Source organism: Syngnathoides biaculeatus, chromosome 7 (genome assembly GCF_019802595.1).
Source record: "Syngnathoides biaculeatus isolate LvHL_M chromosome 7, ASM1980259v1, whole genome shotgun sequence".
NCBI classification, from domain to species: domain Eukaryota; kingdom Metazoa; phylum Chordata; class Actinopteri; order Syngnathiformes; family Syngnathidae; genus Syngnathoides; species Syngnathoides biaculeatus.
In genome coordinates this window covers 18,196,331-18,223,319 of record NC_084646.1, presented here as the reverse complement: position 1 = coordinate 18,223,319, position 26,989 = coordinate 18,196,331, and the positions used below count along the sequence as shown (strand labels likewise).

The 26,989-nt window shown below is 39.9% G+C and overlaps 1 protein-coding gene across 5 annotated transcripts in view; it reads right to left on the bottom strand.

Annotated features, from left to right (window-relative positions):
- ptprsa (protein tyrosine phosphatase receptor type Sa) overlaps positions 1 to 26,989 on the bottom strand; it is a 246,696-nt gene that overhangs the window by 135,731 nt on the left and 83,976 nt on the right. The window contains exon 1 of one of the 5 annotated variants that reach the window (XM_061824190.1): positions 22,532 to 22,571. The exons of the other annotated variants lie outside the window; for them this stretch is intronic. The gene's annotated coding sequence lies outside the window, so the exon portion shown is untranslated. Of the gene's footprint in view, positions 1 to 22,531; positions 22,572 to 26,989 lie in introns of those variants that run through there. 5 annotated transcript variants of the gene reach the window in all.

Sequence of the window (26,989 nt, the reverse complement as noted above, 5' to 3'; positions counted from 1 at the left end):
GAGAATGGATTTAGCCTTCATAAGTTTGAAAGAGACCCGGTTCGTTGTGAAAAATGGATTGCACGAGTGCAGAGAACGAGAGCTTTGTGGGTTCCAAATAACAGGTAGGCAGTAGTGCGCCCCAGCTCAACGGTGTTCAACAAGTACTGCGGCGGCTTTGAACATACCCCTAAAAGCAGCATGGCTCGGCTCCACCTCCTCCTTGTATGCCACTACTGCGCAGAAAATCTGCCACACCGGCTGAAGCGCCGCGGTCACTGCTTCTGCGAAGGCTGCGCAACGGGGATGAGGTTTGGCTGTGATCGCATATAATCTGAATATGGCTCGAAACAATAGTGTAATATTGCCCCGAGGGCTCGAAACAATAGTGTAATATTGCCCCGGTAACTTCACTTGGTTGTGTGGTTTTCACCTTTTCGAAAAGAGCTTCCGTGTCAGACGGGACGCGTTTGTCTCCCATAGTTAGGGTGCACCACGTGTTTTCATTTGCGACGGAGGACGCAGCCAATATGGCGACCACTTGGATATCGTAGAATGACACTTCTGCAACTTTGCGCATGGATGACGCGCTCTCCGCTCACACTTATTTTTTCGTATAGACATTGAGGTGAATAATGTTATATGTATTTTTCATTGCAATGTCTAATTTAGAATGTTTATAGGGATGACACCCGGGTTTTAAAGGTCTAGTGTCATCTCTATAAAAATTCTAAAATAGATATTGAAATGAAAAATACATATAAGTATTCACTTCAATGTCTACACGAAAAAATAAATATGAGCAGAGACCAAGTCATCCATGCGCAAAGCTGCAAAAGTCTCATTCGACATCCAAGTGGTCGCCATATTGTCTGCATCTACTGTCTGTGACATCACCCCGGACAGTCGTTGTGGCCCCTACAGTAGGACACGCCTCTTCAGACACGGAAGCTCTTTTCGAAGAAAACATCTCACAATCGTGAGAAAAGTGTCCGGGGCAATATTAACCTATTGTTCGAGCCATATTTAGATGACATGCGGATCACGGTCAAACCACCTCCCCGCCCTATCCACTTCCGCGCGGAGGTGATAAAGGCCCACTTCCGCGGCGACGAGCCACCCCGGCCTACAAGGCCGGCAGCAGGGTCGGCCTTGTCAACAAGGCCGGTAGGATCCACAAGGCCTGCGGAGGCTGTCCTTCAGCAGCTGCTGCATAGAAGCTTTCCGATGCGCACATCGACGCATTTAGCAACCCTGATTTATGGATCACGCCCCCCCAACTATTGTTTTTTTTAGTAGCTGTATACACACCTACCTGTCATTTGGAACCCACGAAGCACTCTCCTTTGCCACCGTGCAATCTATTTTTCATGACGAACCGGGTCTCTTGCAAACTTATGATGGGTAAATCCATCCTCTCGAGTGTTCAAGCAATGTCCAGCAATGCAACGAGCCGGCATTTTGCCTAACACGAAGGAACAATGAGCTACCTTCCTGGAGGTAAAACTAATAGAAATAAACAAGTCCACTTGAGGGCGGTCCTGCCATGTACGTCACTTCCTGCTTCTTCTTGGAAACAAATCCTTCGAGAGGATTTTCATGGCGGGAGTTACAAAAGGCTGTATACGTCAAAGTCATGTTTTGTGGTGAAAAAACACATGGGTCCATGTCAGCTGCAATTTTTTCATTAATAACATACTAAAAATCATGCATTTCATGACATTGACACCTTAAAAATCTTTTTCACCAGTTGAATTTTCCTGATTTTGTGGGTGGTGCTCCAACACAACCCCGTGACATCACAGGGTTGGGGTGTATATTTCCAGAGAGAGTTCCCTCCCCCACTATATAAGTACAAATTCACATCATTTTGTTTGGCTGCTTTGTTGAGTAAAAGCTGTGCTTATCTTCCATCACAAGCCCCATTTACCAACCCAGCGTGCAGTGAGCAAGCTAATGATGGCTACACCCGGAAAATGTGTCTTCGTTGGATGCCGCAAGACAGCTTGGTGACGTTTTTTTAAGCACCTAAAAAAAAATGTGGAAAGGAAAAAGTAATGGATTTACTTTTTAAAGACACGCAAATGGCGAGTTGAACGTCAACACCACCAGTCGACTCTGGAGTACAGATTGGATAGTTTTGTAAACGTTCGCCAAAGACAACAAGGCTTTGAGGGTAACTTGTTACTTGTGAATTGGGCGGTACCGACTGCTGTGTTCAGCTATGACATCACATTACCAACAACAGGCGAAGTTGACTTGTGTGCTTATTTTTATGATTGAGGTCAACCAACTATTAAATTTTGAATTTAAGTCTCCTAAAAAGATTTTCAATCATACATCACCCCCCCCCAGTATGTTTCATTCCTTTTGGTTCAATCATTCGGCACAACCGCAGCATCTGAGAGCTGAGAGACGACCCTTATTAAAGTTCTAAAACTTGATTTTACGTATTTAGCTTTTTGTCATTTTTCATTTAAATTTGGCAGGTTTGTTAACATTACTCTTCTTTGTGGTGTGTCGAATTTACACATTTTTGGGCCCTGCTGAGTGTCACTTAGACTAAAGACTGGAGAATTTAATAATAATCGGGTGTTCCTCTTCAACCTTTGGTCTCACTGTGGTCAGCACGGGATGGTTTAAACTGGACAATACGGGGTTGTTGCACTTAGACAGATCTGGGAGGCTTTAACTCAACAGCCACCCTGGTTGCGACTGAGTGCAGCAGCCGTCAGGGTCATGCTGTGGGTCCATGTGTAGATTGGCAGCTGGGAGGCATGGTTGGTGAGCTGACCTCCTAAATGGAGACTTTATTGCCCAGCCACTTTGTTTACTACTAAGGGGTGACACCTTGCTCCAAGAGAAGATGAACACACATGCACAGAGGCGCTGTTTGCTTTCTGCCTCTCCTCGTTTGAAGACCTGCCTAACCATCCCTTGGATCAAAGGACACGGGTAGCAATGTCCGTGACGTCAATCAAACAGGGCCAATGTGAGTCCGAGGAAAAGAAGGAGGGTTGGGCGGGATGGCATAATATAGCAAGGGAAAGTAATGAATTAAAGTAGTCAGGAGCTGAAGAGAGAAGGTGAGACAGGTGCGAGACAGTCCTTGACAATAAAGATGTAGTTGATTGAACTGTGTGTCTGCATGCATGCATGTGACATCATCTTCTGGCCCCCTGCCAAGAGACTCAGACAAGCATCACAAGAACTGGCCCAAGGCTTTAGCGCCCTTCAAAACTTGACACGGGAGAGGGAAAGAAGTGTTTGAAGGGCAGCTGGGACAACTGTGGACGCTCGTCTCATTCATTCTAGAAATGGGATGCGAGTAAGAGAGAAATTAGATTATTTGGAATCATTGAGAAGGAAGAGGAATGAAAAACTTGGCTGACTGTGGTGTGAAGGAAATATTCCGAAAGCTCCTCTGGCGTGGATCAAAATGTCTAGAAGTGTTTTGAGAAATTACTTCTTGAACATTGAAAACAAGCAAAGAAGAACCACAAAGGACTATTCAGCATGTTTCACAAGTCAGTCGTAGGTCATTCGCTTGGAAAAAAAAACCTACATACAACATGATACATTGAGCTTTTTGCACAAAACAAACCTGAAGCAAATATAAAGATTGATGGTATGATACGTTTTAATTTATGATACTTGTACATTTTACCCCATATAATACCTTGTTGTCACAAAAAGCTGAAATGAGAAGTGCTGAAGAGCTCTTTTAGCCTAAAAAAAGTTGTTGTGTTTTGCCTTTTTTCCTCAATCACAGACATCAATGGGAGATAAACCCATGGTGTGTTTTTACCTACTGAACACTAAGATTATTGTCTGCTTTCCTAGATTCCACTCCTTTCAACATAATAATCAGGCTGTAGCCTCTGGAATGGTTCTTTTCAGAATTCAATTAAACGGCGCCTCTTGTCGTGAGAGAACTTTGATTAGTTCTATCTCCGGGGGGACTAAACCTTGCTCTTTTCAAACAAACATGCCCATTTACACTCCAAGACACATCTATGAGAAGTACGACCAGAGGAGGGTAGAGTAGCCAAATATTGCACTTACGTACAAGTATTGTTACATTACAGTTATATTACTCAAATAAAAGTACAAACTTTTTTTTTTTTTTTTTTAAATAAGAAATTCATCCATCCCTCCATTTTCTTCTTCGCTTATCCTCACGGAGGCCGCGGTGAGTGCTGTAGCCTTCAACATTCAATCAAAAAGAAAAAAATAATAATAATTTGCCACAATTTCACTTTTAAACTGCCCAAAAAAACAACACGTGCAGTGGACCCTCCAGTAACGTTATTTGCTTGATTTGCTGAAATGACATGGTGCAGCAGCTGGTAAAGCGATGGCCTCACAGTTCTGAGGTCCCAGGTTCAATCCCAGACCTGCCTGTGTGGAGTTTGCATGTTCTCTCAGTGCCTGCGTGGGTTTTCTCCGAGCTCTCTGGTTTCCTCCCACATCCTAAAAACACTCTAAATTGCCCCTAGGTGTCATTGTGAGTGCGGCTGTTTGTCTCGATCTGCCCTGCGATTGGCTGGGAACCAGTTCAGGGTGTACCCTGACTCCTGCCCATTGACAGTTGGGATAGGCTCCAGCACTCCCACAAAACTCGTGAGATTAAACGGCTAAGAAAATGGATGGATGAATGGATTTCATGAAGAACTTGTTTGCTGATCACGTAGTGATTGTGTGTGTGTGCATGTGTGCTTGTCTGTGTGTGTTACCGCAGGGTGTTTTATCAAGTTAGAAGTGGGCTGAAATAGTTAGGGCAGTCTCAATTTACGAACTACATGACAAAATTGTTGCCTTTCAGAGTCTGAAAGCTAAACACACTCACACAACAGTTTTTTTTTTTTTTTTGATTGGCTCGCGAACGCTACGTGTGTGGTCATGTGAATCTTGTGTTGTCTGATTGGAGCAAAGGGCACCTTATGTGGAAGACGGAGTCAAAAAAACGACACGTACACAGGAATTTATAAATAGAAGGAGAAAATGGTGTGTTGATCATTGTAACAGAGTAAAAGTATCGGTCCTTGTTTACATAAATATTCAACTAAAAGTAAAAAGTATGGTGGATTTTAGTACCGGTACTTTGACACGTACAGTTTATGGAAAATGTTACTTGAGTAAATGTAGTGGAGTAAATTTAGCACATTATACCCACCTCTGAGTAGGGCACACTTAAACATACAAACTATTTGACCAGTTCATAAGAAACTTTGAATGGACATCGCAGAAGTCTGGAAATGTGTTTTTGTTTTTTTTTTAACAGGGAAAAAAAAAACAGCTTCATAAGCAAATTCTCATTTGTGATAGGTCTTTTTCATGTAACTTAAGAAATAAAGTGATTACCTTGTGAGTAGGAAAGTAATGACTTTGCCACTTTGACATATAAACCCTGTTTTCTAATATAGAGTGGTACCAAACCAGTCACTGACAAAATGACACCGATAAAGATGTCTGATAACAAAACTTAAGAGTACATGTGACAGGGGAATTTGAAATACTCCCTTGGTGCGTGTTTATTATTATTATTATTATTGTGATGTTTACTGAAAATGCAACAGGGTAGAAAAAAGATTTGAGAGGACAGCCAGGGGGGCAGAAGAGACAAGGGGAACAAACCGCAGCAGAACAACAGTTGAAGAATCTTGGTATATGATTACAAGTAAGATGAAAAAGGAGTCAGATTCTTATCAGATAACACAACTCAAAAATAGAAAGAAGGAATTTATAATCTAAATCTGTGTAAAAAATTGATTCACAATGGGCAGTCACATCTGAACACAGTAGCTTCCTTGTGAAATAGTCTTGATTTCAACATGACCTTAATTGAAACAGAAGTTTGACTGTCGGAGCAAAAGGATCTTGGCTACATCTTTTTGGAAGCCTTTAAAATGTGTATTATTGCAATGCAACCCCCTTCGCTGTTTTGGAACGGATCACCACATGACAGCATAGAAAATGCTCTGTGCTTTGTCCAAACATCTGAGTACAAGTCTTAATCATGTGACCTGTTGAGCATTTAGCCAATGCCTGGCGTGGGTGGTATTAATGCAGACGGGTTGGCATTAAAGGAGAAAATACAGTGCAAGCAATTGTTAGCTGGTCTTTTTTTCCTCCCATCCCACAGCAACAAAGAGTTGATTTCTGTCTGTCTGACCGCTATTGATGACAACAGCATGGACTGGGATAAAGGCCAGTGGAAAGTTAGCAATGATACAGAGGGGATTATAAAATTCGATTGGACACACAACGTGTCGTGTGAGAATATTGTCACGGACCGATGAAAATCTTGTAGTACGGATCCATGAATATTTCGGCATTTGGAAAATCATCTACTTGTGGATTTTGGGAGGAAGCCTACCCCGCATTATTTACAGTGCCCCGATCTCGTGTTAACTTGCATTTTTCCTACGTAATACCTGTTTATTCATTATATATATAGAATTATACCAAGCATCAATTACTCAATCATTTTCAGTATTTATGGCCAGGCTCTGTCCCTTTCCCTGCAAGTGGTGGAGTCCACTGAATGGCGAAATTTTTTTTGAACAGACTAAGAAATTTTCCTTGGTAAAAGTATGCTGCAATTATCAAAAACAACATATGATTGGACAGTTGATTGATATTTCCCTTTGAAATCAGTGTCATTTATAAAAGTATCATTATTTGTTTGTTTTTTTATATTAGGGTAGCAGGGTGGGATAAATGCAACAAAACGAGCAACTAACAGTTGCTGTAGGGATGCTAATCTGCTTCCTTGCTATTGCGAAGGTGCCATTTAGCAACCAACATCCCCATCCTCGCCTCCCCCACAGCTAAAGAAGTGCAGCATTGTTTGTTTACTCTGACATCTTTCCTTGCATCCCCCCACGTGTGTGATCGTCTTCTCTGTGTGGTGTGCAACACAAAATATTCATAAATATTACAACGTGAATTGGAATTTACCTTGAGGGATTTTAATAACTTCAACAAACTGAATTATATTCTCCATCGGTCAGACACTAAAATTACATTGTCGTTCTCAATCCATCCATCCATTTTCCAACATGCTTATCCTCACAAGGAGAGCTGGAGCCTATCCCAGCTAACACCCTGAAATGCTCGCAGGGCATGTGTCAATTATTGCACCAAATATTGCGGTCTACACCAATAGTTGTCTGTACTTTTTTATTTTCTCGTGTTTTGTGCTGGACTGTAAGTTATTGAAGATGATGAGTGGGAACTCATAAAAACTACATAAAACTTTCACTTATCTTTCAGATAGTGACAATTTGGATAAACAGTTCTAAACAAACTTACATTTCATTTTTTCTTCAAACAGCAGCAATATGTACATTGTCTCTCTCCAACAAACCCTCTACCATGAATTGTATTTTAAGACACCCCATTTCCTTTTTCTCATGAGACATAATCTGAATTTATTACGCACGTATATAAAACACAAGTTCTTGGGACAACCCCACCCACACCCACATGCAGATGGCCTATTTATTTGAGTGACTTTAAGACAACTATCAGAGGGATGGGAGTTGAGGGGAGTTTTGAGTGGGGTGTTGGGGAGAAGGTGAGAGGTCAGACATCTGGTAGATGTCTTTAAACCCCCCCCCCCTTTCAAGAGCACACATTCTTTCACAGCATGACACAGCTAGCTCACCATCTATCCTAGCTGATTCAAAGGCGTGCATGTTGTTAAGAGCCACATTTAAGAGAAGATACATGATGCCCTTTACTTGGTATTGCATACACTGTCATCTGTTTAACACGTGCAAAACCAACAAATCAAATGCATTTATCCATTTGCGATGACACAAAAAGTGGACTAATGGTTTGCTTTTCTTACCACCATGTGCCCATGCCATTTTAAAATAATGGAAAATTGAGGTGGGGGTTTAAGAGCTTCTATTTTCTCTCTGACTCACCATGAGTTTGCCATTTCCCTTTTGGCATACCACTGCTATTGTTGTGCTCGGTTACTCTACACCGAATAAAGGGAGAAAAAAACCTTTGTATGCTGTCACTTTTTGTGCGTGAAAAAGAAAAGATCGTGCCCATACACGAGCAATATTGTGAATGAACTCTGACCAGAATGTTTTATACAACAAAAAAATGAATTGGACATTGTAATCAATTTTCTTCAAAGCAATCACAGAGCAGATGAGTCTAATTGACCAATGAGTGCAACAGGCTGCTCTAAAGACTCTGGGACTGATGCGCCAGAATGTCTGAGATGGGGGTCGTGGACTTATTATTGCCAGATGGATTTATTATATTAGCCCCAGACAGGACTGTGGAGCCAGTAACAGCCACAGTTGTCTGTATACTCAAGAAGTCTGGACGCTAATGCAAGATAATACTGCAGCCTCCTGAAGTCAGTTTGGTCGGTGTGTACCAAGTAGAGATCTTTATCATTTTTGTTCAAAGTAACCATCTTGTTAAAAAAATGACGCAGAAGAGAGATACAGCCCAGATTTGCAGACTATTATAAGTTTTACAATGTGAACGACATTGTGCGTCTTTGTTTTGGCTGTCCAGAAATGATCACTGAACCACCAGCATATTTGAAAAGTGAGTTTTAGAAAGGCGCACAACACAGATGAGCCGGATTCAAAACACTTCATATCTATATTGATATTTCTAATGGCTTATACAATTTTCAGGAATCTCCATTAATCTCAAAATGTTGTAATTTAACCTACTGATCACTCTGTCAATTGGTTCTAATTAAAAGATCAAACCAAATTACTGAGGATAAGCAAGCACAAAGGAACATAAGAGCATATCACTTTCTGCAGGCTTGTCTGTGATTTATACGTAGATGGGTTACAACCTCACTATGTTCTTTGGCAGGTCTTTTAAAGAAACTTATGCTACCATGTTATGAGAATGAATGAGCAGGCGTGCACTTCTTTTTCAAAAGTGTTATTCCCTTCAACTGTAAAGAACATGAACATGATTACCATCTAAAGAATAACCAATACATGAAAAATCATGCAGTGAATTTTTTAAATAACTTAAAGCAAAGGGAACTAACAGACGTTCTTGAGTGAACAGACACATGGAGCATATAAACATGACACCCAAAACCCATTTGGCTCAAATGTTAGCTTTCATTCAATCAACCAACCAATTTTCTTTGGTCTTTCTCTCATATTTGTTACTTTTTTCCCATAAGACTTCTGTCCATGTTCTGTGCTTGATCATGATGCATATTTGCATTTTTGGATCACATTCATAATTTATTGGGCTGGGGAAAAAAAAATACGCCTTGTTTATTGAAAATGCCTGAAGGCCTTGAAATGCATGCAGGCTGGTATCCAAAAGTTTAATCACAGCTAAGAGAGTAGGCTGACTGGAAAGTCATGATTTGTAGCAAAGGAAGGGGAAGTGGGTACATGTGATGGAAATTGAGAGAGGGGGTGTGAAGGCAGGTGGCTATCAGGAAATGGTTTTTAAAAATGGCTTGAATTACAGCGAACCAATAAGCCACCAGTACCAGTGACAGCACAGCACCTGATTACACATAAACAAAGCTAGAATGAAGGCCTGATGGAATGTGCTTTGAGTGAAGGCAGTTTATTGATATTGATAGAGCATGACAAGTGATGGACTCGAGAATGGGTGACGCAGACCTTATTACCTTATCATAGTACCCACAATCACAGATCTCTACGTGGAAAGATTTGTATTGACACACTTCAGTTGGGCCCTTGGGACAAGAAAAGTGAATTTGGCATTGGGTTCGGACAGCTGTCCACAAATAAATGTGTGCAAACTAATCTGTTGATGCGCTTATTATATATGATTGCATGCGTGAGAAAAGTGTGTGTGTGTGTGTGTGTGTGTGTGTGTGTATATACCGCTCCGGCACACTTCAAGCTGTTCAGCTGTCATCAAGCCTGCTCAGCAAGAAACAGGCTGCTCCATCTGCCTGACCCACCTCCTCTCTTCTCCAGAGACTCGGTGCGTAAAAAAATGTGCTATTCCTATGGTCACATATATGTGCAGACAGACGCACGTTTTTCACTATCACAGGTTGGTTATGGGCATACCTACATACAGTATGTACAGTCATTGCGATTATGCAACAAGTCACAACAAGTTCTTCTTGACAAAACCACAGCTGGATATTACAAATTGCATTAAAAGGATGGACACACATTGTGGCAGAATCAACCATAGACTATAGGCTTGGATTACGAAAAATGTTAATTAATTAACATTAATTTCATAAAGGTGATGCTATTTTTTCCAAAATCTATTGTTTTAATTATCTGTGATCATGTGGCCGTAGTATGCTGTTATCACATTCTGAAACCCGAAAAAAATGCTATGATATTATTCCATCATATCTTTAACCTTACCTATAACTAATAAAAATTACAAGAATGCGGGATTTTTGTGCACCTGACCGCTTCATTTGTTGAATACCTCATGTCTCACATATCAGATGCAGGTTTGCATTAAGGCTCCATGGCAAGTACGAGTTTAGCACTAGTTTAGGTCCCGGGAGGCTGCCTGAGCCACCAGGGCATTTGCTAAGCAGCTCGTTGTTTGGCTGAACCCGGAACTAAGTCGCAACACCCAGCATTTAGCACCACGTGGAGAGGCTAAGTGCCTGCTTGTTATCGTCCATGGGGCACCATAGGAATATGAGTTGTGTATGCAGTGAAATACTTGGAATTGGATGAACATACAGTATGTATATGACTAATGTTGGGCAGAAACCTTGCATCTCCAAAAAGAAAAAGTTGTGGCGGAAACATTAACAAAATACATAATTGGGTGCACTGTCTTGACTCTCACGTGTACACACATGTTGGTAGATGACCTCATTGTAGCCAACTAGGTACCTAGCAAGCTACAGAGCATCATACTAAAAACTGTTTTGAATATGTTTACTCTCTTGTGTACTTGAGTAACCAAAATATCCAAAACACCTCTGAATATCTTGCTACACATCTCATCATTGCTCACTGGCATACAGAAGGCAGTTGTGTAAACCTAAATGGCTATGCAGTCATACTATTGCATTATGCAACAATGTTACCAAAACAATCTTTAGTTATCTCAGTATGAACAGGTGCAGTTTAACACTACTGCAAAGTACAACTATAATAACAAACATATTGTTCATAAAACTGTTCCATCAGTGTCAATCAAAACTGAGCATTACTAATTTTGCCTGGGCAGATTTTCTTGTAAAACTCTTGTATTGGATCACATTACTGTACATTGTACAGGAGAGACAATTGTTGTGGCCTGTGCATCAACATGAGAAAACTAGATGCTACAAAACAGAGCAAGGAAATTTAGCTAATCTCCATCACAAGTAATAATGAGAGGATATAGGCGTGTTCTATGTAATTATTGGTGCCTCTGCATGTTTTTATCCTGAAACCGATCCTGCTTGTGTTTCAAACACTTAAGCTTTGGATGTCAACAGCAGGGATTCCTTAGCCACAAAGTCATATGATAGCTTAAATTAATTACATTGTATCCAAAGCTTTATAAGAAATGCTTTTGATTTTCTCGGCAAACATGTTTTGTTTGATCCAATGAAGCAGTAAACAGACTACAGGCTGTTTTCCCATTTTTCTTTTCATGTTGTCATTCACTCCTGCTACTCTGCATGCCCTTCCTTAATTCCTCTGACACTCACTTGTTTTTGCTTAGTTTTCCCCCAAAGTTCCCCCGCTGTTGTCTTTTTTGAAACAGCATCCATCCGTTTTTCTTACAATGACTCATCTGCCTTATTTTCTTGTTTTTTAGTAGTTGTTTGCGCTTGTCTTTCATTCTTCACCCCCCGTCGGCCTGCCTTTCACTTCACTGCAAGCCAAGAAGCAACAAAACAACATGGCGGCTGTTGCACCATCACACTGGGTAGGCCACAAAATAAACAGCTGTATCTTTACCACATGTCAAGAAGCACACCTACACAACGTAAGATTACTTAGTGCAAATATGAGCACAGCATACAGACAGAAGCGGTGCCAAAAGCAAATATTTGGAACTTTAATAAACATGTTGCTCTGACGGAGAGGTATGTTAATGCTTATCATCATCGTTATCATGATTACTAAAAAAGAGGAAAGCCTCAGCCAATAATGAGAAGGGAAGAGGGGCCTGGATCAAATGACAACCTGACATTTGAGTCAGAAACAAACAAATCAATCAGGATTAAAGGATCCAGCTGTCTGTTTACCATGGAAACAGAGAGGTGGGGATTATTTAGGTTGGAGGCGAAAGTGAGCTGTCATAAACTACTCTGATGTGAAGTTGTATCGATTCAGCATGGGATGCTGACTAGTTTGATTTGTATTGACTAAGTACTGATCGGTTCTCTTTTTCAGTGTTGGGCACATCATTGTGTTCCAAATGTGTGACCAAAAAAATGGCTGTAACAAATTGTTAAGGTCACAAATGATAGCTTTATAGATCATGTTTTTTAAATGTGTATATAAGAGCATTTTCAGATAGAGAAAACAGACAAGGTTGTTGACAGAGCCGCAGATAGTTAACCTGGGCGGCGTCAGATTATATTAACCTTTTAGGGCATTAGCATATGTGGGGAAGGGAAGGGAAGGGGTTGGGGGGGGGCTGGGCTAGCACTGCAGTACAGCCCATGGGTTGAATTAATGAGATTGTACCTATCTGCATGGCTGCACATTTTGACTGGGCTTTGGATGAGGACATACAGAGGGAGAATAGAAGACGAAATGGGGAGCGGGGAGGTCATGGCAAGCAACTAAGTGCGCTCGCACAAACACACACACACACACACACACACACATTAAGTGAAACACACATGCCGCTGAAAGCCTCTCATATCCAGCTACCCATTCGTAACCTTCAATTAACCTTCCTTCTGAAGACTGGTGAGTGCTCAAGTAGGCTGACTGAGGGCAAGTTACTGAGCGAATCGGCTGGCGAGACCTTACTCATATTTTGAACATGCATGTATGCGCACGTGTATCTGAGTGTGTGAGTGCGCACAAGTACTCTCATTTGCTCCCATGAATCTGCTTACACTCAGTTGAAAATCAATCTTTACTAAGTGTCAGCGCTCGCCTTTTGGTAATCGTCCGGGCTTCACTGAAATTCACGAGACTGAAAACACATCTCTTTATTAGTTTAGCGCTGAAGAGCTAAATAAGTGGAAGCATGTGGAAATATTGCCAGAGAAAAAGAGCAACCCAAGCCCAGCCCTGTTCCATTTCTGTCCAGAAGAAGGGTTTATAACGAGTCAGAACTGCTAGGTCCACTCAAGAATATCATCTGGCCACACCTTATATCGGGAAAAACTATTGAACCCTTTACCGTGAATATATTGTGTATATTTTAAGTTGATTTTTCCACTGATCTGATTGGCCTGATTTACATTAGCCAGAGGTGGGTAGTAACACGCTCCATATACTCTGATATACTGTATTTACTCGAGTAAAATTTTCAATAAACTGTACTTGTCAGAGTACTTTAAATGCACTGTATTTACGTGACGAAGGATCGATACTTTTACTCTGTTACAGTGATGGACATTCAATTTGCTACCTTCACTTAGCTATACCTGCGTGTGTTTTTCAACTTTCTTCATCTTCTGAATAGACCGGCCATTCCGGCAATCAAATGGGATCCCACTGACTCAATTCACCAAGAAGACGACACAAGGCTGTCACATGACCACGTATGCACTAGTCTGTTTACAGACCAAAACACAACAGCTTTGTCATGCAGTTCTTCACTTGCGACTCCCCAAAGTTGGATGTTTCAGTCCACTTCGAACTTGAGAAAACACCTTACAATAAGTTGCAAATGTTTTTTCTGTTGGTAAAATTACCACACACACACACAAACTAATCACTATCTTTCATCCAAACCTAGCCTGGATAAACTCCACCTTCCCAGTAGTTCTCACCAGGTGTGAAAAAAATTTCCAGAGCCCCCCACTCCAACTAAATATTTGCATCAAAGGAATTGTACGTGATAAAATGTTTCAATTTTACAATGACACCAGATAACTTAAAACATGTACAATATTGATGCTGACCTGAAATCTAAAATCTTCTATGCAAAAGTAGTACCGCCAAATTTTTAAGTCCAGGCAAAACCACCACACAATTACAGTGAGAAAAGAAGTAGATCTGACGAGTGGTTTGGGGGAGAAAGCCTGCTGATTAAACATTTTTATCTGCCATAGAGAACAGGTGAGGAAGGGTTCATGAGAGGCTAAGACCTCTTTGGTTTTGAGCCTGAGATGAATTTTATATTCTCTAAAGCAAGATGAGGGAAGATTTGTGCGGATGGATGGCAAGGACGTGGAATAAAACTGTGGATAGGTTCCTTGAAAATACCTTAATCTGCTTGTTGATATCTCTTTGCCTCCTGATCCAAAACTCTGTGTGTGTGTGTGTATGTGTGTGTGTGTGTGTGTGTGAATGTGCGTGTGTGTGTGTGTGTGTGTGTGTGTGTGTGTGTGTGTGTGTGTGTGTGTAGCTGCTAGAAGGGAGGTCTGAATTGGACCTGATCAGGCCCCTATAAACATGAACATCTGTGAGAGGCTATTCATACTGTAAAAATACGGTTGGGTGTAGGAGTACTGTGTCTCAATTTTGGGAGAACCACACCCCATGCTGAATAGGCTCTTTCATACAAGCGCTTCAAACCTGAACTGGATATTACCCAGAAAATCTGTCCACGAGACCACAAATGTCTGAATCAGTCAGTCCAAACACTGATGGGTTTAACCCTTCCGTGTCTCTGGTGCAAAGTCAGCACACTCTAAAGAGGTCAAATACTCACATTGTCTTACGGATGTTTTAAAGCACCTTGACTCTATTGCAGGCCCCAAAAATTAATTCCACAGACAAACTCTGGAATCTTGGAAACAGCCGTTATCACAGATAATACTACATATACTGTACAAACTATATTTTGCTCAAACTGATTTAAAAGAAAAGGTGTAATGTCGAAGAGGGTTTTGGTTACAAGATAACTACCTGCAAGGCAGTTGTGACTAAGTAGTCAATGGTAAATAACTGTACCAGTAACAATACGATGCAGTGTCCTTTCGCTGCTTATTTTTTCTTTTTATATATACTGTATTATATTCTTCATGTATCAGTTATGATGGTCTAAATGGCCATGACTTGACATAGTTAGAGATGAAAATGGACTTTCGTGACAATTCTTGAAAATACAAATGTGAGCATTCTGGGAAATTTTTGAAAAAATGGATGGCTGTGGTGCATTCTGACGATACCTGTGAACAAAATTCTGACAAAAATTGAAAGTAAAGTTTCTAAGTCCTGACCAAAAAAAAAAAAAAATTGGGCAGAAGTTCCCCAAAGGCCAAGCCCAGATTTTTTTTGCCCCCCATCCCCCTATCACTGGATAACACAAAATCACATTTGTCATTAAAATATGCTTAAAATATGCCACCTTTTCTCATGACAAATTAATTAACTGAACTGTTCAGTAAAAAGACATCTAAAATTGTCCTTTTCCCCACAATATACATAATATAGTATAGATATAGAATATACACGAACGAAAATATATACTAGAATTTCTATACCATACAAGTCTCAAACTTGTTACATCGTGTTGTACTGATACACTCGACCACATTGGTCACTATTTTAGGTATAGATCCAGTAATACTAATAGTATAATCAGTTGCCTTTAATATACACACACACACACACACACACACACACACACACACACACACACACACACACACAGTCAGTCAAATTTGAAAAATGTACAGGTGTGGTCAGTCATGCGCGCAGATTAAGTTGCGGGTGTGATTAGGGATGGCCTTACTGGATTTATATAACATAACTGTAAATTAAAAATAAAACAAACAAATACAAATTCAATACTTGCAATGTTTTAAAAATGCTGAAAGTTTATTTCAACATAATCGCTGTTCGTGGCAACAACTTAGCGATACATTGTGAACAAACATTCCTGTCGGCAATCGTGACGTATTGTTGTGGGAGGGAGGCACGCACCACGGGACTGCCGTAAATAGGAGGCCGGCTTGCTAGAATGCGCCTTTATGTGCATGCGCTCGTCGTATTGCCCACACATGAATCAAGCAACGAGGTGGATGATAGTCGAACGTCTTTTTTTTTTTTTGGGGGGGGGGGCGGTGGGGCACGCAGTCACACTGCCTCGCGATCGATGCAATGAGCACCCCTGGTGTAACTGAATTTCCTTTGACATGGCTCATGATGTTGATGACTTTCGACATAAATGTGCTTGCATTTTGTGAAGCAATTTTGAACATGCGCTTTCGTACATGCTCCGTATATACTCAGTACGGTTAACTTGCATTTCCTGTTTACGGATGAATACCAGTTGTTTTGGAGCATGCTTGTTTAGTTAACAACGTTTATGAAATAAACACGTAAATTATTGTCAAGACCACACAAAATAGGCGACGTCTTCAGGGAATGCAAGGGGAGGGGCGTTACTGTTACTAGTGTTAGTGCTTCAACATGGCTAGGCTCATGAAAGCAAACAACGAACTCAAACGCATGTTCGTTCAATGTTGTTCGGATTCATCTTAGGTCATTTTTCCTCAATTTTCCAGAGCACTTTTCATGAAAATTTAAAAATTCGATTTCTAGGAAAATCTGGAGGACTTTCATCACTGCATAGTATTTGCTCATGAAAGGTGATCATAATTAATTTGTTTTATCCTTGTTGACTAGTTTTAATAGAATTAAATTAATGGTACTTAGAATAATATCTCAAATAAAACTTTTGGTAATTTGAATAAATGACAAAAATTGAAAGTAAAATTTCTAAGTCCTGACCACAAAAAAAAAAAAAATTGGGCATTGACTGCCGATCAATTCGGGGTGTAGTCTGCCTTCTGCCAAAGTCAGCTCTAGCATGCCCCCAACCCTGGTAAAGAAAAGAGGTTCAGGAAATGGAAATAGAAATTGCTGAACTTCTTCTTCATTAAACATTTCATCAATGTCCATTTCAACGTGATAAATGTTAACTCTTGCTACAGTGCGACCTTTTCTTTTACTTATTCCATATCGAAAATGGGAATCAATTTAAGTCAGAAACAATTAGCTGGGTTGGAAGTGATGTTCTTCCATGTTCAATTTCACCCTTTATGTACCTCGTATGACCTTAGAGGTGGTAGCATGGTCAAGCAGTCAGCTAAACAGAACAAATATGATTTTCATATTTTATGTATTCAACGCTGTCATCCTGCTATATTATACTGAAATTCACAATGCATTCATTTGGGTAAATGGACATAGTGTAGTACATAAATATATGTTCAAACATGTTTCTAGGAAAAATTGGTTGTGTACAAGTTTTTTCTTTTCATTCTTTCTTTTACGTCACAAAAACCTGGCATTTGAGCAGGGGTATGTAGACTTTTTTTAATATTAACTATATGTATGCTAACCATGGCCCCTTTATACATATTAAGAAAATGATATTGTGTGTCAGTTGTCAGCATGAGTTACAGTTCAAACGGAGCACGACTGTAAGTGGAAGAGGCTCTAAACCAGGGGTCCTCAATGTGTCGATTGTGATCGACTGGAGGCAATCTTGGTCGATCGCGGGACGGCGTGCCAAAAAAAAAAAAAAAAAGTCAGCCAATGTTCCCTCTAAACTGCGCACGTGTGCAACTGTGCACTGCTGATGCAGTCTCTTCGTAGATATTCTGCGTTGCGCACAAAAAAAAGATAATCCAATGCAAATTGAAAGTATAACATACAGCTATTCAGTTTGTGGGATTTTGCAATGTGATTCAATGAGTTGGGGGGGATGACTGGTATTTACATCCAATGACACAATTCACATACGTACTGTAAAAAATTAAACGAAGAAGCCACTGGTTTCTTTTAGGCAGCACACGGAATTTTCTCTAACAACAACCACTGCTCCCCCTGTCCCCCACACACTTAAAGACGTACATTCATAATTACAAATTTTGCAGGACTTACGCAGCCCATCAATCTTCTTTTTCTTTTGGCTTGTCTCGTTAGGGGTCAGTGTCAGTATCACTGTTGAGTTAGCAACACAGTCTGCGCAACGTAGAGCAAAGACGAGCTCGACATGCTGCTTATGTTTACTTTCGATATTAATGAGGAAATTTAAAAAAGAAATGATGTTGCTTTAAGATGCAATGACTGTCGGAGTATATGAATAATCAAAGAAAAAGTGGTTAATCTGGATGAGATTTTCTCTTTTCCGAGTGGGGGAAAGGTCTGGTCTGAAGCCAAAGTAGAAAGTACAGGATGGGATGGTGTGTAATTTTAAAATTCCACCTTGGCGCACACCCTGATCCAGGATGAAAGCACAGACAACACAGTGCACAAAATGCTAATTCTGTATTTTAAATATAGGAGGCAACATAACATTAACCTTAAAATGATTTGGTAGGATCATCATCATCATCATCCTCACGAGCTCGCGAGAGGCTGGCTGCTTGTAAAGTAGACCTTGGGGTAAAAAAGTCTGGGCGCCCCTGGTTTAAACTGAATTGCTAATGGTAAGATGAATTCAGCATACAGTTCTCAACTGGCTGTAATGAATTGTTTTAAAAAAAGTCTAAAAACTTCAGGAATACAGTTCCTTTCGAGACAGTACAAACAGACAACTATAATAGGAGTAAAATGAACAAATTCAACCTTTAATGACAGAAACCCAAATCTAATTTACATGAACGAGGTAAGGAAACAAAACTCCACTAGTAATGATCCCTTTCATATCTATATTCGTATAAATATACCGTAAAAAAAAACCCATGGGCTCTCATTTTGAAGCCACAGAATATATCAAGTAATCTGAGTAATCATTTTTCTTCGAAGGAACACAAGATTTTTTTTATTTTTATTTAGACATGAGTTCTGCTGAAAAAAACAAATTGGACTCCTATAAATATGACTGCCTTACAATGGCCCAAATTATTCAACATTGAATAGTGTCCTCACAGCAATAAGTATTTAATATAAAGCGCAGCATGAGCAAAAACTAGAAATTATTGGGCTTGCGCAACATGTTTGTCCAACTTCTCCCAAAAGCGGAGTGGTGGCTTCAGAAAATTCAACAACGACATTCACCAATTCAACAGTCAAAGACAGACATCTGTGCCGTTCAGGTGAGCATTATTTTCTCCACAGTCATCAAATTGGATTCATGTTGCCGTTTTTCCAGTTGATTACTTTCCATGAGAGAGAGGGAGGGAGAGGGAGAGAGGGAGAGAGAGAGAGAGAGAGAGAGAGAGAGAGAGAGAGAGAGAGAGAGAAAGCGGCATGTGGACTCTCCCAGGAATGCAGCAAAAAATAAGCTATGAAGAAAAAACAAAGACTAGAATGGGCAGGAAGGAAACTCAATACCTTGTCATGAGAAGAAACCTCCTCCAAAGATGCAATTATGCTAAATTGCTTTGTTTATGCAGTAGCGGCGGGCGAGAATTTCCCAACTTGAGGTTGAGAGCCAAATTAAAACATCATGACTCGAGGGGATAAAAAATAAAAACAAATTTATCCAGAATTTGCAAACCGAGAATGACATTTTTGGCATTTTTTGTGGGAACCCAACACAGAGGCCTCTATGTTAAATTTGTTTTTGTCTGCCCAACCCTCATAACTATCACTATGTTATTTATATATGGCAGTCCGTGCCTTCATTCCCATGCTTTTACATCTAAAAGCTCGATTGCTTAGCTTTCACAGGGAAATATATATACATATATATTTGCATAATGAAACAGTGGTTGATTCAAATTATCATATGACATTACTTTGTGAGTATAAATTGTTTTCACGTTGATGTATCTTTGTAACTCTACATACAAATGTGAAAATATAAACACAACAAAACTGTCTACCGGTAGTCACTTTATATTAAATTAAGAAGCCAAATAATAAAATAACAGTATCTGAAGGTGACATTTGTACCTGAAGTAAATTTCAGTACTATGCAGTGTTCTTCCAAATTTGATGCACACAAAATTGGTCAAAAACAGAATAATTTCAAGGCGTGATGGAAAATTTGTTACGTTTTTGTGGAACATTTCATAGCATCTACTTTTTTTCACTACTAATACTATTAATACTACCGATTTTGATCACTAAAACACATACAGTACTTAAGCAGAGCCACTTTGCTGGTACCAGCGCTCCTATCTCAGCCCATGTGCATTTGTGCCACAGTTCTTTATACAACATGGAAAACTGTGTAAACAGTCCTTGGTATTGCCAGGTCTTTGAAAATTCAATAGACAAACAGCTTCCAATGTAAGTGGATCTGTAAAATTACAATGACGATGGCACATTTACACGTTGACTTTTCCTCTGAAAACAACAGATATGTGTAGGTCAGGTCAGGTGAAGGAACCGAATATAGGACAAAGTGCAGCTAAAATATGAGACAATCTAATACAAGTTTTAAAGGTCCGGCACCCTTAAAACATTTTTTTTAAAAATTCAACTGTTTTATCATAACATCGGTCAAAATTGATCTGCTAGTATGCTTTATGTTTGACATCAATGCAGTTTGTCGGTTGAATGGAAAAGAAAATAAACAACCAAATTAGAGCTCTGTTTGTTTGGGATGTATATAGTTACTAGTTATTCAAGTACCTATCCACTTCTTGGTTGGTACCCACCAAATGAACTCGGATTAATGGCAATACAGCATTTCTGGGATTTATATGAGGGGTTGACACCAGCTGCCACCAAGCCATAAAATGAGTCTATAAAGTATACAGTACATACAGTATGTTGTGCTTTACAACAACTGTTTTCTAAATGTATAATGTGACTGTGGATGAAAGAGCAAAGCTTGCATCCATTGTTGCCAGTGATGAAGGTCGTGCGCAGGTTCAATTCAAGTGAATGGATGAAGATGACGAGACTAACGTCAAAGTATTCCCCTATTTTTATTTTTACCCACATTCTGCTTTCAGCTCACGTTCTTTATTCATTGGCCAACAATCCAACGCTTGGTGAACTTGCATCACAATCATTACAAGACATCAAAAGATCCAAACGTGACATCGCTATGATCGCTTGGCCAACACAAGACAATGTTATTTTCTCACGGACCAATAAGAGCAAAGCAGTTTTCCATACTTACATTAAGAAAACAGTGATGCAATCAGAGTAAAGTTTAGTTACAGATTGAGTATTGATAAGAAATACAGCCATCACAATTGCCAGGCATAAAAGTCCAACTAAAATAAAAGTGTAAAAAAGAGTCTCCTGGCATTTTCAACCTTAAGTGTCTCACAAACCCAGCAAAAAAACACCAAAGATTACCCATCCATCAGTCTCCTGTACCACTCATCCTCACTTTGGTCGTGGATGTACTGGAACCTATCTCAGGTGACTCTGGGTAAAAGGTGTGCTACATCCTGAACTCGTCGCCAGCCGATCACAGCACCCATAAAGACAAACAATAATTCATACTCAAATGCACATCTATGGGCGATTTTGAGTTGTCAATTAACCTACCATGCATGTTTTTGTGATGGAGGAAGAAACCGGCGTACCTAGAGAAAACCCACGCATGCACGGGGAGAACATGCAAACTCCACACAAGCGAGGACAGATTTGAACCCGAGAGCTTAGAACTGTGAGGCAGGTGTGGAAACCAATCGCCCACTATTCTACCCATGTGATGATTGTGAAAAATGTACAATAAACATTTGATGGGGTAGGAATCGACAAGTAGTAGTAGCGGTAGTTGCAAATGTAAGAAGGTCATTTCTGGTTTTCCTAGAAAAAACTTATAAACATGTAGGGAAGATGAAAACCCCACTCAAACTCAAAACCTTAAACTGTATCAAGTGTCCAAACAGCTTTTTCCAGCAAGATAGACTTACACATCTTGGAACAGATTTATTCACAGTTTTACTGTTTGTGCTTTGTAAAGGTACTAATCAAATCAAGGGTCCTCTCAAAGGGACTGTTTTATAAGGTACATAGTCTCTATTTGTTGAAATTGCTTGCTGTGAAATCTAAAATGAGATTAAGGGCATGATGACAACATCAGGTGCCAGTCAGTATGTCAGAATGCATCTTCGATGCTTAAAGTGACTGTTCATTGGCAAACTACATTGCACCTCGTGTAGGACTTACAGTAAAAAAATGTTGCAATGGCAATTTGCAAGAGGAGCAACAAGAAGGGAGCCAAAGCACTGTGGTGGCACACCATGTCAAAAACAAGTTGCACTGACAATTGCTGGCAGGAATGCGGAAAACAAAGTTACCATCAAAAAGTGTCATGCACATTCGTGTGGAGTGCCACTGAAAGATGAAACCCAAGGAGAACAAGATTGACTTAGGTGTCAACCGAGAAGAGCGTACCATGCCACAACTGAGGAAAATAATTTTAAAATGCCCCCAACATGTCAATATGAAAGGTACTGTGCTATGTTGACATGCTTGAAGTTCAACTAAAATGAAAGAGGTGCTAATATTTCAATGTAACCTTTAAATAAAGTGCAAGCAGGAAGAAATCAAGTCTCGCTTCATCTGCAATAGAGCACCTCAGATCTCCTGTCGTCTTTCTCAACTCAGGGTTTTTCCATTTGTTGCCTTTGGCCTATTTCAAGCCCCAACAGAGGTCATCCAAATCCAGCAACTGCAACAAAGACAACATGGAATTACCCCCCCAAAAAAAGAAGTCCATGACATTAATTAAAAAAGTAAGTTCTGAAGCTGTAGAACTTTTCTCTCAATTCATTCATCAAGAAGGGCAGTCTATGATTGTGAAGGGAAGACAAGCAATTTCCTTTCATTTTCTCAGAACAGAATTGCTCTATATTAAATCTAAATCATTCGAATCCACAGGACAAGTGTACCAAGCAAAGTGACTTATTTCTACTGATGTCTTGAGAAATAAGAGCAACACTCGAGAGACTAGAAGACTTTCTATTGATTTGAGAATATTAAAACTAGGTGGGTGCAGAATCATGGATAGAGTAACTTTGCTACTTTGGCAAAAACCTCACACCATTAATTCAAACATTAGTTCTTCTTGATTTGGTTTCTGGAGCAGTCTTTTTAAACCAGAATTTACCCCACAGGAGTCAGACTTGTTGGCCCCATTTATTTTAAACATATCAACTACTGATATGTGTACTACTACACGATCAACAAAATTCCCAAAAAAGGACAGTGGAGAAAAATGGTGCAGAATTCCAACCCTCCACCCAAGTGAATATAATTCAGATCTGGTGTAGGAGGGATGGGCAACTTAAATAATGGAGGGAACCACAATTTTTCAGCTGTGCTTACGAGGAAGCTACAGGACCACACACCTCCTAACCAGATGTACGACAAAAAATGCCATTTTGAATATAGTTTGCTGTTTTAAGATTGACAACATGAAAGCTCGGTTAAATTGAGCTTCATCTACAAATATCTGTGCAAAAACAAAACAAAAAATTCACAACTCAACTTGGAGCGTAATTCTGTTCAACATGGGAAGTAAATCGAGTTCAGATTATACCATTCCATTAAAATGGCAAATCAATTTGTTCTTTGCAGATACTCCCTAACGTAGAGCAAGGAATTTTTTCTATTACAACATCCCAATCCTCTTGAAAAGGCACCCTTGGTCTTAAAGGAATCACTTTCTTTGTTAACTTCTTTTCTCCCCATTTCTCCTGTTTTCCCAGCTATAAAAAGAAAAAAAAGTGTTGCATAAGCACACGCTTATATTATCTTCAATTCATCTAACTGTTCAGAATCATTGCTGACAGTTTTGAGCAAATGCCAGCAGGTTAAGCATTTGCAATCGCTTCATCTAATAGCCTGCACCAACGCATATCAAGCGAGATCACAAACTCAAAGTAAAAATATCTCACACACTTAAAATCCACGTGCCAATTGCTTGTGTGAGGCGGGTTTACTTTGTAGCACATTAACATTCAGGTAGGCAATGATTTGAACCCTTGAACGCATCTTATGGGCTTCAGATACAATCTGCAGCATGAAAAAATGTAAATGTAAATTGTGTCTTATAGGCTCGTTGAAGGTCAACATGTCCTGATGTCTGTAATTTGAGAGTCAATTACAGTGTTGTTTAGCCAGCAGATAAAATGAAGTCATGAGGACTTAGAGGCCAAAGTCACCTTCAGAACAGGACTTGTTGGGGCTGCATGGCGATGAGCTGCTGCTAGCAGATAAAAACAGGAGACCAAGGTGGACTCTGACACAGACAAAAGAAAGGAACATGTGGTACAAAGATGGAATCCTTGTCTCTTGAGCCCCTTTTAAGGAATGCAAAACAAGTCTGCATTGTTCAACATGTTTATCATGGGAATGTATCTCACTGCTAAGTAGAACATCATAAATAACTGCTGCTGAAAATGAGCAAAGAGATCAAAATGTATGTACACTTATTCTGTGATTGAAACCTTAAAGTAGAGGTTCATCGGGCAAATAAATACAATTGTGGAGCACCTCAAAGAAGTCAGTGAAATTTCATTTTCAAAGCCAGACAATAATGCAGCAATTTTCCAAATGCTGTTCTTGACATTACACCGTCATAAGTGTTCTGAGTTCTTTTTACCGGTATCTTGAATTTGATTTTTTAAAAACCATGAATATTAGAAGTGCCTCGATCCAATCCTTGAGAAGGAAAGGGCAAGGTTAAATGTTTTGGAGACAAAGTTACAGATTAGAGGTTGGGGACTTCAATGGTTTGGACATGTCCAGAGGAGAGATAGTGAGTATATTGGTACAAGGATGATGGAGATGCCAGGCAAGAGAGATCAAAGACCAAAGAGAAGCTTGATAGATGTATTGTGAAGGAAGACAAGAGGGCAGTTGGTGTACGAGAGGAAAGGCTTACATGGAAAAGGATGACACATTGTGGGGACCCCTAACGGGAGCCCAAAGGAAAAGAAGAGCCATCCATCCATTTTCTTTGCCACTTATCCTCACGAGGGTTGCGGGAGTGCTGGAGCCTGTACCAGCGGTCAACGGGCAGGAGGCAGGGTACACCCTGGACTGGTTGGAAGCCAATCGCAGGGCACATAAAGACAACCAGCCGAACTCACAATTACACCTGGGGGCAATTTTTAGAGTGTCCAATTAATGTTGCATGTTTTTGGGATGTGGGAGGAAACAGGAGTGCCCGGAGGAAACCCACGCAGACACGGGGAGAACATGCAAACTCCACACAGGCGGGTGCGGGATTGAACCGGGACCTCAGAACTGTGATGCCAACACTTTCCACCTGATTCACCGTGGCGCCCAGGAAAAGAAGATTGAAGTTAGATTTCAGTAACATGGGAGTTTAGTAGTAGTTTAGTTTAGTAGTAGTAGTTTCTGTAATATCGTTTTAATTTATTTTATTCAATGGTAGTGCCTTACTGTGTTTAAAGTTACTTTATGTATCATAATGGTTAATGAAAAAAAATGGTTTTAGTTAGCTTTTCCTCATATTTACCAGTGTTGCTGGTTGGTCTCTGCTAAATATAACATGAGCACGCTTTTCCTAACATTCTGTGTTACTAAAATAAGTAAAGCAAGTATGATTATGAATGATATCCGAGATAATCAGTTAAAACCAATAACCGTATCGGCCAAAACTCAAGGCTACAATATCGCTATCGGATGAGAAATGAAAAAGCTGCATTGGGACTTTGCTAATGCATATGATGCCTTATTTTTTCTGCAAAGTTGCCCATGTTGTTCATTACAATGCAAATTGCTTGTCTTTAGGCATAAAAGTCAAACATATCAAAACACGATTTCACACACCACTGAGGGTGTCTGGAGTTCATCTCATTGACAATAGAAAGGCCATCGACCACCATGGTGTCTCATCTGCAGGGGTCTTTGAATGAAATACTGTATGTACAGCTGCACATGTCCTGCAAGATGTCAGTGGGACAAAAACACACAAAGGCAAGCACACTCATCTTAGATTACAGATATGTCCTGACAGTGTTTCCCCAAACGTGTTTAATGTACTGTAAATTAGAAATGTGGGGCGGTTTGTAAGAAAATAATGTTCTGTACAAAAAGAGACGTGTTTTTGACTTCTTGTTGGCCTCTTTAGATACATGACTTTGCTTGACTCTAATCTTGACTACTTGTTAAGGACTATGCTGTATTTATAAATCTAAATACTACATATATATTATCACCCCTTATTTTATACAGGATGCTACAAAATCCTAGGTCTGGTTTGAACTCATTTTTCCCCAATATAACTTCCCAAAAAAATATTACTGGTTCCTGCATTCACAGCACCCCCACTTCTACCATTTTTATAAAATTTCAGCAGTAAGGACCACATCATGTCTTCCAGGTTTTTTTTTTTTCATAAAATTCTGTCTGAATTGCAGGAAAATCTAGTTTTCTCTCTTTCTGTGATCCTCTACACACGAGAATGCCCAACAGATAAAATAGGAGTAATCGTGTTCCACTGATCATAAATGTCACTCCAGGCATTTTAATATTCAGATCCCATAGAATACAGAGTGAAATCTAACAGTCCATCAAGTAGGGAGTTGCTTTTATTCTCTAACTTCATTCCAGCTACGGTGTCCCTTGCAACACATGCTATTCCATGCAAGTCTCCCAGAGGCGTCAGCCAAACAAGACCCAACTGTAATTTACAATAGACGAGGACACCTGATTATTAACTGGACAGGCTCACAGCCTGGAGGCCAGATCATTACCTTCACACAGGGGTGCATGCCACAGGCAGCTGTTGGTCTCTAGGTGTGGTAAAGCGACAGATTGTAAAAGTGATAGATTGGCTGCATACTTGTAAGCTTTGAGTAAACGGTGTCCTGAGTAAATCCAAATATATACTGGCTTTGTAGCTGACCAATACAAGAACAGAAACTCTCCTTTTAGCGTGAGAAATGCACACACATTGCATAGAGTAAAGCTTTTGTAATTAATAAATGAATAAATGTATAAATCAGACAGCATATGCAACATGCAGTTTTTTGCAGTTTTGCACACAGTCTAACACACAC